Source organism: Pteropus alecto, unplaced genomic scaffold, assembly GCF_000325575.1.
Source record: "Pteropus alecto unplaced genomic scaffold, ASM32557v1 scaffold171, whole genome shotgun sequence".
NCBI lineage: Eukaryota > Metazoa > Chordata > Mammalia > Chiroptera > Pteropodidae > Pteropus > Pteropus alecto.
In genome coordinates this window covers 5,949,048-5,961,789 of record NW_006431925.1, presented here as the reverse complement: position 1 = coordinate 5,961,789, position 12,742 = coordinate 5,949,048, and the positions used below count along the sequence as shown (strand labels likewise).

General features: G+C 35.5%; 1 protein-coding gene and 1 pseudogene across 1 annotated transcript in view; both read right to left on the bottom strand.

Moving 5' to 3' along the window:
* The window catches only part of AKAP6 (A-kinase anchoring protein 6), a 420,713-nt gene that overhangs the window by 301,003 nt on the left and 106,968 nt on the right, over positions 1-12,742 (bottom strand). The gene's annotated exons all lie outside the window — the stretch shown is intronic.
* On the bottom strand, positions 2,458-2,554 carry LOC112475555 (annotated as a pseudogene).

The following is a 12,742-nucleotide window of genomic DNA, read 5'->3' as shown; positions in this document are numbered from 1 at the left end:
AAAATAAACTTCTAGATAAACACCAGTTATCAAACTGAACTATAGTACTGGTTCAAACTTCATCTGAGGGGTAGTACAAATCCTGCCAAATCCTGACTGTGTCATTTAGAGTCGTGGGATGTAAAGGAAAGGATGCTGGATGGAGGATCAGAAGACTAGAGTCTAAACTAGATTCTGCCCCTTGTTAGCTGTGTGAATCTGAGAACTCATTTAACTTCTATGGGCCTCTGCTTTCTCATTCATAGAATCAGGAATGGGGTTGGATGATCTCTCAGGTTTTACCCCATTCTAATTTTAAAACAAAAATTATTCCACCTCTCTAAATGTCCTGTATTTAAAAAATTCTCTTTATATTGGTGTATTTATGCTTACATCAATAAATGATATTTCTAAAGTCAGGGGTCCCTTTCCCATGATGAAGTCTCAAAGTCATGTTCTCCACCACTACCACATGGCACCATTAATCCTTATTTTGGGTGTTAAATTAGATCATAGAGGATTAAAGGTCCCTGACTTCCATTCTTATAATTAACCCTCATTATCATGTGAATATACATTAAAACAGTAGCAACCTTCCTTTTATTTGTTTCAAGTATTTACAAATATTACTTCATTTCTAGGAACTACCTAGTAAAGTAAATGGTATTATTATTCCTATTTTGAATGGAAAAATAAAATGGGACTTAAAGAGGTTCGGTGACTTGCCTGGGTAGATGTGAATGCCCTCTCACAATCAACCAAGGGAATATTTATTGATAGTCTCTGGAGGGCAGTTCTGAAATATGCACCAAAATATAAGATATGCATAGCCTTAGATCAAGCAATTCTAATATTAAATATTTTAGACAAATATAAAAAGATATATACTTGAAGATAATCACCACGCTTTTTATAATAGGGGAAAACAGAAACAACCTATATGTACATCATTAGCAGACTAGGCAAAAAAATTAAGGCACATTCAGGCAGTGAATTACTATGCAGCATTAGAAATGGTAACACAGAGCTATAGTTAATTAAATGAAAATATGGCCACAAGAAAAGAGGTAGAGGACGTATAGGTTAAACAACAATCATCACTGTCCGACAGAACTTCTGCAATTATGGAAATGTTCTGGGCTGTCGAATAAAGTTGCCACTAACTACACTTAAAATGTAACTAGTGAGATTAAGGAACTGACTTTTTTAGTTTTATTTAATTTAAATTTAAATTTAAATATCTATGTATGGCCAGTGGCTACAATATTGGACAGCACGATATTTGTCCAATATTTGTTTTATGACTATGTGCTACTCTATAATTAGAAAAAACTTAAAATGCTTTGATTAAACATCATCAACAACAACAAAAGATCAACCATCCTGTGCTTAGGAGACAACCAGAAGATCCAGGAATGAACATCAACAATAAATTTAGCTAAAGAGCTGCCTGCTGTGCCTGCAGTATGAGACCCCAGTGTGTTTTATATGCATGGTTTCCTTACCTGAGCATGACTGTGCTAATGTGGCAAGTTTCCTAAATACTGGTTCACATACTAGCAAATAAATAGTTTTGTGCCAAGAAAGCTGTATCCTTTGTGCTAGCTCTGCAGAATCGACCAGAAAGGAGTGATAAATGGAAAGAAGCAGAAAATAGAAGCTAGAGCATTGCAAGCAGGGCCAGAGTTTTTGAAAGGATGATAAATTATTCAACTCATTGAATGGATTTGTAGTGATTAGAAAGCTCATGTTTTCTACTTACGAGTTCTGTTTGTATTAAAATGTACTGAAGCAACAAAATATCTTATTTTCTCATATCTAGCCAGTATAAAATTTAGTCTTAGGAAATCATACAAACTAGTTAAAGGCTCATTTGACCTTTAGACGGGCACAAAGCAGGAGGGATGTTTGTTCACAAGTATTTCCAAACTCCAATCTATTTGCAAATCTAAAGCAATATTTTCTTTAGAATATATTGTCAATTAATTTTTCCACCACTAGATTACCAGATAGATAAAATATAATAATGGACCACTTCCCCACTTATGTTTTTCTTAATATTTTGCTATTTTAAACAAGATATAATAAATGTATTTATATAGAAGGCTTTTCTCTATATTTAGGATTTAAAGAAGCCTTCTTAAAGACAGAATTGGCCCAAATTAGAGCATTCTTAACAGTAAAAACTGTAATTAACCAAGGTCCTCAAATAATTGGATCCTTCCCTTATTCTACTTTTTAGGAGAAAAAAAACAAATCTCAAAAAAAAAAAAAAGAATATCGAAGGAAGGAGGAAGCTTGAACATAGCTCTCTTACTATATCTAAATCTACATTATTTTGTTAAGATGATATTCTAAGTGGTAACCTCAGCAGCTGCGATATCTTTAATCCTGGAAAAGATTCAGGTATGTTTAGTATTATGCACTTGAAATGTGGGGATAAAGTATACTAATACATAGTAGAAATTTTTTTGTATGATATAAAATCAAAATGTTTTTATTTTGTTCTTGCGCAGGGGCCATGCTAATCTCTGTACCATTCTAATTTTAGTATATGTGCTGCCAAAGCGAGCACTTATTTCATTCTTTTAACCAAAAATGTGAAATGAAATACGTCCTGCCCCTTGCAGGTTTCATTAATTAAAGCTATATTTTATTGTGTTTTAATAGCCAAAAGCAAATCATAGAAGAGTATATTATGACTGTCAGTATATACAGTGGACACGAATCTAACACCTATACATATACACACTTGCCAGCTCACTCTGCCATAGTCACAAAAGTAGCAAATGGTTATGTGGACTGAGAAATAATCATAAGCAGAACTACCAACATTTATGTGGCACTTGAGAGATTTCCAAGTTCTTCTAAAAAATGATCTGACTTGATTTTTACAATAGCCTTTAGGTGTAAATATTTACAGCTAAGGAGATTAAGGCTTGTAGAAATTACTGAATTGCTTGTTGTCTTAACATCTACTGAGTAGCAGAGGCAGTATCGGAACTGGGCCTACCATCTCCAAATCTTGGGGTCTTTCCACTTTGCCTTACTCCTGGCACTGGGCCAGCAGAAAAGAAGGGAAGCATGAGGACAGGGATGATGACTGATTGTCACTGATTTGAGGAAACCCCATTACAGCATTATAAACTGGTCGATACTAATGAGCCATCGATCTTTCATTACTCCCAGTGTGCTTCTGAAATCTCTGCAGCACCTAGAACTAAATGAGGCACCATCAAGAAAAGAGACTGGGACATCCCAACATGCCCTATAAACTCTAGGAGACAGCCTCAACCCAGTTTTAAGAATATCTTCAACTGTTTTAGCAATTAAAACCCATGTGCTTAGAATCTAGTTTCTTCTGCTTGAATTAGATTAGTAATCGAACCTTATGACTTGAGATAAAAACTCGAAGTTTATTGGCAGGGCCTCTTTCTGAAACCTTTTTCTCCCATCTACCTTTTACGGGCCCAAAGCCCTCTTCTCCACCAAAAACAAACTTTTCTAAGAAAGCCTCTGGTATTTATTCTTGATGTGAATATAAGCTCATACATATTTATACCAGCAACATTTATTTTTAATGCTTTATCTGTAATTATAGAAGACGTGGAAGATAGAGGAAATGCAGGCAGACTGGGAAGTTCATTTTTTAAGATGAAGATCTCTCCTGCAATGCCACCATCTACCTGGGACTGGGCGACTCCCCCAAAGCCTTTGACGTTAACGTTTGTGAAGAAACCTAATGCAAGCAAGAATCCAGATGATTATTTTTACTAAACATAAAACTGTGGAATCAAGTATGCATTTTCAGTATAGCTCTTTCTCAGAATATTCCCATTTTGAAATCGGGAAAAAGTAAACTGAAAAAGCAGTATGATATAATAGTATTCTGTAAGGGTTAACTTGGAGTCCCTGTGAATGGGTTTCAAAGGGTCTCTTGAAACAGTATTCAAAATAGTATGGGAATGTGTGTGCAATATCTTGAGAAGATGGTTTATAGTTTTCATTATATTCTCAAAGAAATTACTAATCTAAAAAAGGTGAGCACAGACTTTAGGATTAGAAAAACCTAGTTTTTATTCCTAGCTCTACTACTTTCTAGCTGTGTGACCACAGACAAGTCAATTAACCTCTCTGTGCCTCAAGTTCCTCAACAGACATCTAATTATTATAGTAAGAATTAACTGAGATAATGCATGGAAATCTCTTTGAAGACAGCAAAGCATAAATGCTAGTTAGCCGGTTAGTATTATTACTAGCAGAGTAAAAGACTGGAAGAACTTTAAGAGAAAGGAAGAGTCTTTATACAGATGCAGAAAGAACAGATTGGGGATCAAAGCCATAGTCTTGCCAGAAATTACAATTTGCTTAGGGTGTGTGCCTGGTTTTCTTTGCAAAACATTAGGGCTAGGAGGAGCCCTGTAGTTCCCTCATTTTAAAAACGAGGAAGCTAAGAACAAGAAAAAGGAGGCATTGCCACATCATAAGGTTAGTGCCAGAACTTGGACACCGGGTTTTGGTTCTATTCCAAGCAGCTAAGAACAAAGAGAAGTTGCCACTGAGGTATTGTCGTTATCCAACTACAAACAAAAACCACTCAGCTTCACCTGATTTATATACCTTTTTTCCTTCCCTGCAAGAGGACCTTTGGTCCTGGGTATCATTAATCAAAATGTCAGTGCATTTCAATTCCAGTTCTTTCCACTTTTCTTTATTACAGAAAAAGCAGAGTGCATGGACAGATTTGTGACTCATTTAAATACACTGGTGTACCCGTTTTAACCTTCCAAGCCAAGACTCCCACTGTAGAAGCTGTTAGAGAGACACGTCATGAGCAACTGCATTTCCATACCAGCTCTCGCTCCGGCGGAGAATGGATGTAAACAAATACTAAACTGCCAAATAGTCCAAAATGGAGTTAGATTCATAATTCCACTTCCTCTCAAACATAAATATGTGTTACACCAGAGATTTAGAAGAATTGAAGTGATTTAAAGACTTGCGTAGGAATTCAGAGATTTAATTTGGCCCAAACTTCGAGTTATAGTAACTAGTGTCTGTTGTCTTTGAAGGAACTTAATTAAGGTTACTCATCATCTCATTCTTATTATGAAAAATGTCAAGTTTAATTCCAGCGAAATTCCATTTGTTCGGCCAAGCCCTAACACCAAAACTTCTGTGAACAATTATATTAATTTAAAAATGCTTACAAATACACTCTGTTATTTCACTGAAATAACTTTGGGAAATTATGGTCTCCCTGGCATGCTAACGCCACTTAGAGCTGAAGGGAAAGTTAAAAAATGGTAACATGAAAATTCAGTCAATCAGTTGGCCAGAAAGGCAGTTTTATACAAAAGAAGTGGGAAAACTTTCCCTTTAAAAGCTTTTAGACTTCCTCGAGGAAATCAGAAAACAACATATGAAAAAGCAAATAAGAATGCAAGATTGCAAACACTGATGCTAAATTATGGATCAGGAGAGTAGGTGCTATCTGAGCAGCGTGGGATAAGAGGATCCAGGAAAGCTTTATGGCAGAGTTGTGTGCTTAGGCTTAGGTCAGTGGTGTGGATGAGAGTAGTTGTGAGTCTAGAATTTGTGCTGCAATGTTAGCCAGGGTCATGATATAAGGGGAATATAGTCATCTTCTTAAATAACTTCAGTTTGGCATAAGGTTTTTGTTTACTATCTTTGGCTAATAAATCTGAGAAAAATCAGTAAAAGACTAATAAAACAAAAGAACCTAAGTTTGATAAGAAATACAACATACCACATTTGCTTTTTAAAATAAAAGCAGAGACCATAAAATTCTATTAAATAAACGCATAGTCTTTATAAAGCCTGCGCTTTATAATTCAATAAATTTGTTCTGGAAACATGCAACACATTTATGGAATTGCATTTTAAAAGATGTACGGAATTTTAGGATTACCACATTAAACAGTTATGAAATATTTATTCTTATTTATAATCCTGTGGCAGACAAAAAATGTAATTGCTTATAGATCTATAGAAACAGCTAAGCCCGACAATTTTTAAAACCTAAGACAAACAACAATCACAAAACAGATGTCCACCAGCTCTGAGAAGAAAATTTACCATGATATATTTTTACATATCTACAACTTAAATTATGAATATTTAAAAAGAAACTTTTAAAAAATATAGACACCTCAGGCTTATAATTAATTGAGAAGAAGAGATACATAAAGATCATAAGAAGCAGAAAAGAAAGAAAAAAGGAACACATGTAATCATATACATACAAAATAATGTCAGCTACTGTATTAATCCATGTAGTTTGGATTCATTTGATTTATCTAGCTCATTACTCAATGTAGAAGATCAGCATTCAACACATATATACAGCTCAGGGAGAACTCCTAGAGTTAACACATTTAAACAGAATACAGAAAATCATTAAGTCTGCATGGGTGTTTAATAAATAGTTTTATGCCATGGTAATGAGGTATCTGTATTCACTTATACAAATCTTACATTTGTCTATAAAACATAGCACAGAAAAAGTCAAAGCTAAAATACCTCATCGTCTTTGAGTGACTCTTTGCAGTAACAATTCTTTAATGACATCAAGTTTTCATTACCAACATGATTTACCTCTAAATGCACTATTTTGGAAATTGCAGAGTTTTGAGGTGAAGATTCCACTCCCCCCTAGTCATATCCTTAAAGTGCAAAGTGCCTAAGATGTCCTGTTAAAGGTCGAACAAAACAAAAATACACTTGCCCTCAGATTTTCAGCATAGGTGTGGGAACTAACTCTCTCTAAGGAAGACCTGCTAATTATTCACAGGTCTAAATATATCGGTTTATACTCCAGCAACAAAATATTCAGAAGAAATGTTTTCTATGATGATCGTTTTCTTCTGTGCTGATTTTAAAGTCAAACAAATGTATCATCAGAGATATACAGTTATGGAATAGAAAAATACAAGCTCTCCCGTAACAGCTAGAATAGTAATAACTCAGATTGAATGCTGTGTCCACCATCATGCTACAGTAAGCACCATATGAAAATATGGGGAGAACTCATATGGGAAGGATTGACTAGATTAGCTTTCAAGATGGTTTCACCAGATAGGTGACATTTTAGCTGTGATTTAAAGATGTGTAGCAATTTTCCCAGAGAGAGGTTTAGAGTAAGGAGCAAGGTGATTTCCCAGGGAGAGAGAAACTGTGTTCCAAGGCATGAATTTCTGAAAGGACCTGCTATTTAAAGGTGCAGGAAAGGAAATGTCAGAAAGAACAATAAGCCAGGCTAGTCCAGATCGTAAAGGAAATTATAGGCCATGCCCAGGCCTTTGGACTTTATCTGGGAGGGCAGCTGGAAGCTAAGGGAGGTAAACACTGCAGTTAAAATATTTTTTAAAACAACATTTCACTCCTAGTTATTTCCAGAATGGGGGCGTAGACATACATAAAGGAGGTAGTCTCCTATGTGGTGTTATTTGTAGGACTTGTCACTAATGCCTGACTCCCACAATTACAGAGATGGATTCCTTTGGCCAGTGTGATAACAGTAATTCCCTTTGCAGAAGCAAAAGTTTGAACTGCAGCCATTTTCAAGAGTATTTTTTAAATTACTTTATAGGGTCTTTTCATAGAAATTAAATTTGTGAAAAAAGGAAAAACTGCAAGAAAATAGGACTTTCTTCAAAATTTGCCTCAGTTTCCCTCATGAATCAATTCTCCTGCAGACTTATACCCATTCCCTCTTCCTCCAGAGAAGAGCAGATCACTTTCCATTTTCATTTCATATGTACCTTTTCCATTTAGTGATGTAGTTGGCATATTCACTTCATTCAAATAATGAGGAAAATTAATGCATTAAGACATCACAGAACTACCGAAGCAGCTTACAATGAAAAGCCCACTAATAACAGCCACACCGCTACAATAAATACAGGAGCAATTTCTATTATGTTTCTTTTTATTCTATTCACATTTACACAAAAAAATACAGCCCTCAGCCCTAGCACCAAATGACAATAGACATATCAGTTCGATTTGAACCTGATGAGGTCAAATTAAGCCTGATGAGGGCAAATTAAGCTACAGAGAACCAGTCACCTCTGACTGCCCCTACTGCATTTCTGGGATTGCATCAGCTACCTGGTCTGATGGACTTTTTCTTTCTTCTCACTTCTACCACCAGCTACTCTATGCCATTTATTAAACATCTTCATAACTGTCTCACTCTCTCTCCTTTCCAGATCTTTGTGCACATACTCGCAACTTATCCTAACACAGGTTTTTACCACGTATTTCTTTGTCTGCAGATGTCTTTATGGCTACTGGATCAAGCCCAGACTTCTCTGAGGCATTTGAAGTATTTATGGTCCTTCAGACTGTGTCTCCAGTAAGCTCAATAATATATGTCACTCATCATTCCTTGGCTCCAGGGGAAGAGGCCCTTCTGTCTTTCATAATCAAAGCACACTTTGCTTCTTAACCCCTTCACCTTTTTTACCGAGCTCCCCCCAAACCCCTCCCATCTGGCAATCATCAGTTTTTTCATTGTATCTATGAGTCTGTTTCTGTTTTGTTTGTTCATTTATTTTGTTCTTCAGATTCCACATATAAGTGAGATCATATGGTGTTTGTCTTTCTCTGTCTGTTTTATTTTACTTAGCATAATACCCTCTAGGTCCATTCATGTTGCCACGAATGGTAAGATTTCATTCTTTTTTTTTTTAGCTGAGTAATATTCCATTGTATGCATATGTACCATTTCTTCATTATCCAATTGTCTACTAATAGGCACTTAGGTTGCTTCCATATCTTGGTTGGTTGTCATTAACAGCACTACAATAAACATAGAGTTGCATGTATCTTTTCGAATTAGTGTTTTGGATTTCTTTAGATAAATACCTAGAAATGGAATTAATTGCTGGGTCATAAGGTAGTTCTATTTTTAATTTTTTGAAGAATCTCCATACTCTTTTCCATACTGGCTGCACTAAGTTGCAATCCCACCAAGAGTGTATAAGGGTTCCTTTATCTCTGTATCCTCGCCAACACTTGTTTTTTGATTAATGAATGATGTCCATTCTGACAAGTGTGAGGTGATATCTGATTGTTGTTTTAATTTGCATTTCTGTGATAATTAGTGATGTTGAGATCTTTTCATATGTCTATTGGCCATCTGTATGTCCTCTTTGGAGAAATGCCTCTTTAGGTCCTCTGCCCATTTTTCAATTGGATTGTTTGGTTTGTTTTGGTGTTGAGTTGAATGAGTTCTTCATGAATTTTGGACATGAACCCCTATCAGATATATCACTGGCGAGTACCTTCTCTCCTTCAGTAGGTAGTCTTTTGGTTTTGCTGTAAAAACCTTTTAGTTTGATGTAGTCCCATTTGTTTATTGCTTCTTGTTTCCCTTGCCCGAGGAAATATATCAGAAAAAATATTACTAGCAGCAATATCAAGAGTTTTCTGCTTATGTTTTCTTTTAGGAGTTTTATGTTTCGGGTATTATGTTTAAGACCTTAATCGATTTTGAGTTTATTTTGTATATGGTGTAAGAAGGTGACCCACTTTCATTTTTTTTGCATGTATGTCTGTCCAGTTTTCTCAGCATCATTTATTGAATAGACTGTCTTTACCCCATGGTATACAAATTGGTAGTTACAAAATAGTCACAGAGATGTGAAGTACAGCAAAAGGAATGCAGTCTATAATATTGTGATAACTATATAAAGTGTCAGATGGGTGCTAGACTAATTGGGGGGATCACTTCGTAAATTATAGAAATGCCTAAGCATTATGCAGTACACCTAAAACTAATACAGAATAATATTGAATGTCAACTCTAATTTATAAATAAATAAATAAAAATCTACATTGTAATTTAAAAAAAAAAAAACACGCAACCTTTGCTCAGGTATCTACCATGCTTCTTCAAGACGGCCACGGAAAGCGGTGCAGGTCATGCTTTGTACAACCTCAAAAAGTGCCATTCACATATAACCTGCAAAACTGTAGGTGGACAATCCTGTGTCTGGACCTTTCTGTAAAATAATCTGTAGTTCAAAAAGTTGTTGTGAGAATAAGCGAGGAACATTTACTTTATTTGAATTTGGTTTTTCTTTTGCATATAAAAATAATTAAGAGAATAGCATAAGATAGTCCATTTAAAATGTATGGGCCGGTGCCTGGCATGGACTTTTTCCCTTCCCTCCCATTGTTTTTATTGACTTTATGAGGTTACTTAAGAAACTGAAGACGCTTATTCAGAAGAGTCATGTAGGAGTTTTTGCTCCTAAATAAATAAGTCCCTGGCTGATTTTTCAGAGGAAAGGGAGAATGCACTGATGATGCAAGATATGTCCAAAAACCCTCTGCTCAACATCTCCTTCCAGGGGTTGTCAGCTCCAGCTGTGCTCTGGAATCACCTGAGGAGTCTTTAAAAGTGCTGATGCCTACCTAGGTCCAAGCCCTGATTCTGATGTAGCTGGTCTGGAACATGGCCTGAAAATGTTTTTTTTTAAAGCTTTCCAGGAGATTCTACTGTGCAGATAAGAGGAGGGCTACCACTGTCTCCATAAACATACCATACCTAGAAATCAATTGATTTCCCATTAAAGATGTTTACCTCTTGTTCCATCTCCTTTCATGTTAGGATACTAGTAATTCACACCTTAGTACCATTTAACTTTAATTATATCATGTTTCCCTCTTTTGAGATGTAAAATTCTGAAGGGAGGAGAGTGGGCAAGGTAACAGCAGATAACGAAGACAAATTAGAAAACAAGTTCTCTCTCTAGTTCAAGGTAGCTATTAATGCCCCTACTCAAAAGAACCCTAGATTTCATTTACATCCTCACTTCAAAACCCTCACGTTCCTACATGTGATGAATTAAAACACATATAGTTGGATCTTCTTAATTAAAAAAGAAAAAAGAAAAACAATGAGCCCTTCTAAGCTCATTCAAGAAAACCAGAACTATTATCTTATACCTTATAAGATATAAAACTCTCTAGGAAAGGGAAGAGTTAACTCATATCCTAATTCCGGTGGGTTGCCCCAAGAAGCATCTAACCCCCAAGACCATATAAACTGATGGCTATTGCTGATCAGTGATTATGCTGACATTATTTTAAAACCATTTTTAAGTAATAAATCCCAATAAAACTTCTCTAATCAAAATAATGCCAGTTTCTTAAGACCTTTCTCACTAGACTCATTTTCAAGTTCTTTCATATTACTGTTCTCTGAACTTTGTTTTCATGGTTTCTTTCAAGTTGTGAAGTCTATGATACTCCTCATTTTCCATGCTACTTAAAAATTACACAGCTAGATAATCTGGTAGACTTGTTGGGCCACCTTGACAATTAATGCTCTCATCTCAAGCTCTAAATGCATTAGTGCATCTGGCTAAGGTTCATACATAATCAAAGGTCTTCCATAATAATATGTCCTCGGAAACTACCAAAGTTAATTTTTCCAAGTAGCCCTTTCCCATGTCTTAACCAAGAGTATTAATATGCAGTATAAAACATGTGCTAAATCTGAGACTTTTAGATCATCTCCCCAAATCATGATGAAAATATATTAATCATTCAACAATCAAAAAGTAGTTATTTAATACTTAGTCTGCTTTCCAACACTGGATGTATGTGTAGAGGGGTGGAGGGATAATTACTCAATAATTGAGATAGATATTTTTCACATATTCGGGTCTTCTAAATATCTAAAATTAGCCTTTCAAGCATTAAACATTCTTTTTATTTCATCCATTTTTATTGGCGTATAATACCAAATATTTATACATGATGTAGGTACCAATAATAGGAAAAACTTTTCCACTAGTAACACCATACTGAAACCACGTTCTCAAGACACTTGACAGCTCGTATCCAGCTCTTTAAAAGATGCTCCATAAGGGGGACACAGCAACCAAAAAAGAGATTCCAGCCTCGAATCTCGGTTTGGGGGGAAAAAAATTAACATCCTCATACCCACCAACAGAGAAATCACCTTCATTTTCCTGGAGTTTGGAATATGTGTTTTAGGGTTGCCAATTTAATGGACATTTTATGTGAGTTCTGATCTGATATAAGTACAAAGAACAATGATGTTGCAGAAATTAGCACCAGGCTATATTTACTTACACAATATGTTCCCAAATTAAAGCACGTATCAAAGATATTGAGGAAAGTTGAGAGTGGTCTAAAGCAGTAAAAATCAAACCATTCTGGCCTTGATTCAGAGAAAAACATAAATTTTACACAGTGACCAAGTGTATATAAATAATACATGTGCATAACTAAAACCAAATTTCACAATATAGCATTTATCCTACTTCATGCAATTTTTTTTTATTGTTTTAGCTCTTTAATTCACTAAATTGATTTCACAACCCACTAATGGACTGAGACATCCTTCTTGAAAAACAGCAGTCTAAAGAGCAAAAAGAAAAATATTTACTCTTCTGAAAGATATTTTGTCTTCAATCTTAAACAGGTGCTTAAACTAAAGATGCGTTAGAAGTCTAAAACCACTCAAATATGATATAAACTGAATGTCAGGCTTTAGCACATGGTGATATTAACATTAAGAGCAGAATCCTCTGAGCCTCAAACTATTGATGTTAAAAGTTTACTTCCACTCAGAGTTCCTTTTATCAACAATTTCTGAGAATCTTAGGGTGTGTTTTAGATGTGTCCAAGAACCAACCCTGACTGTTGCTCTGTCACAGCCAGCAGACCCTGGACTCCACAGCTGCCACCTCGGGCAGAG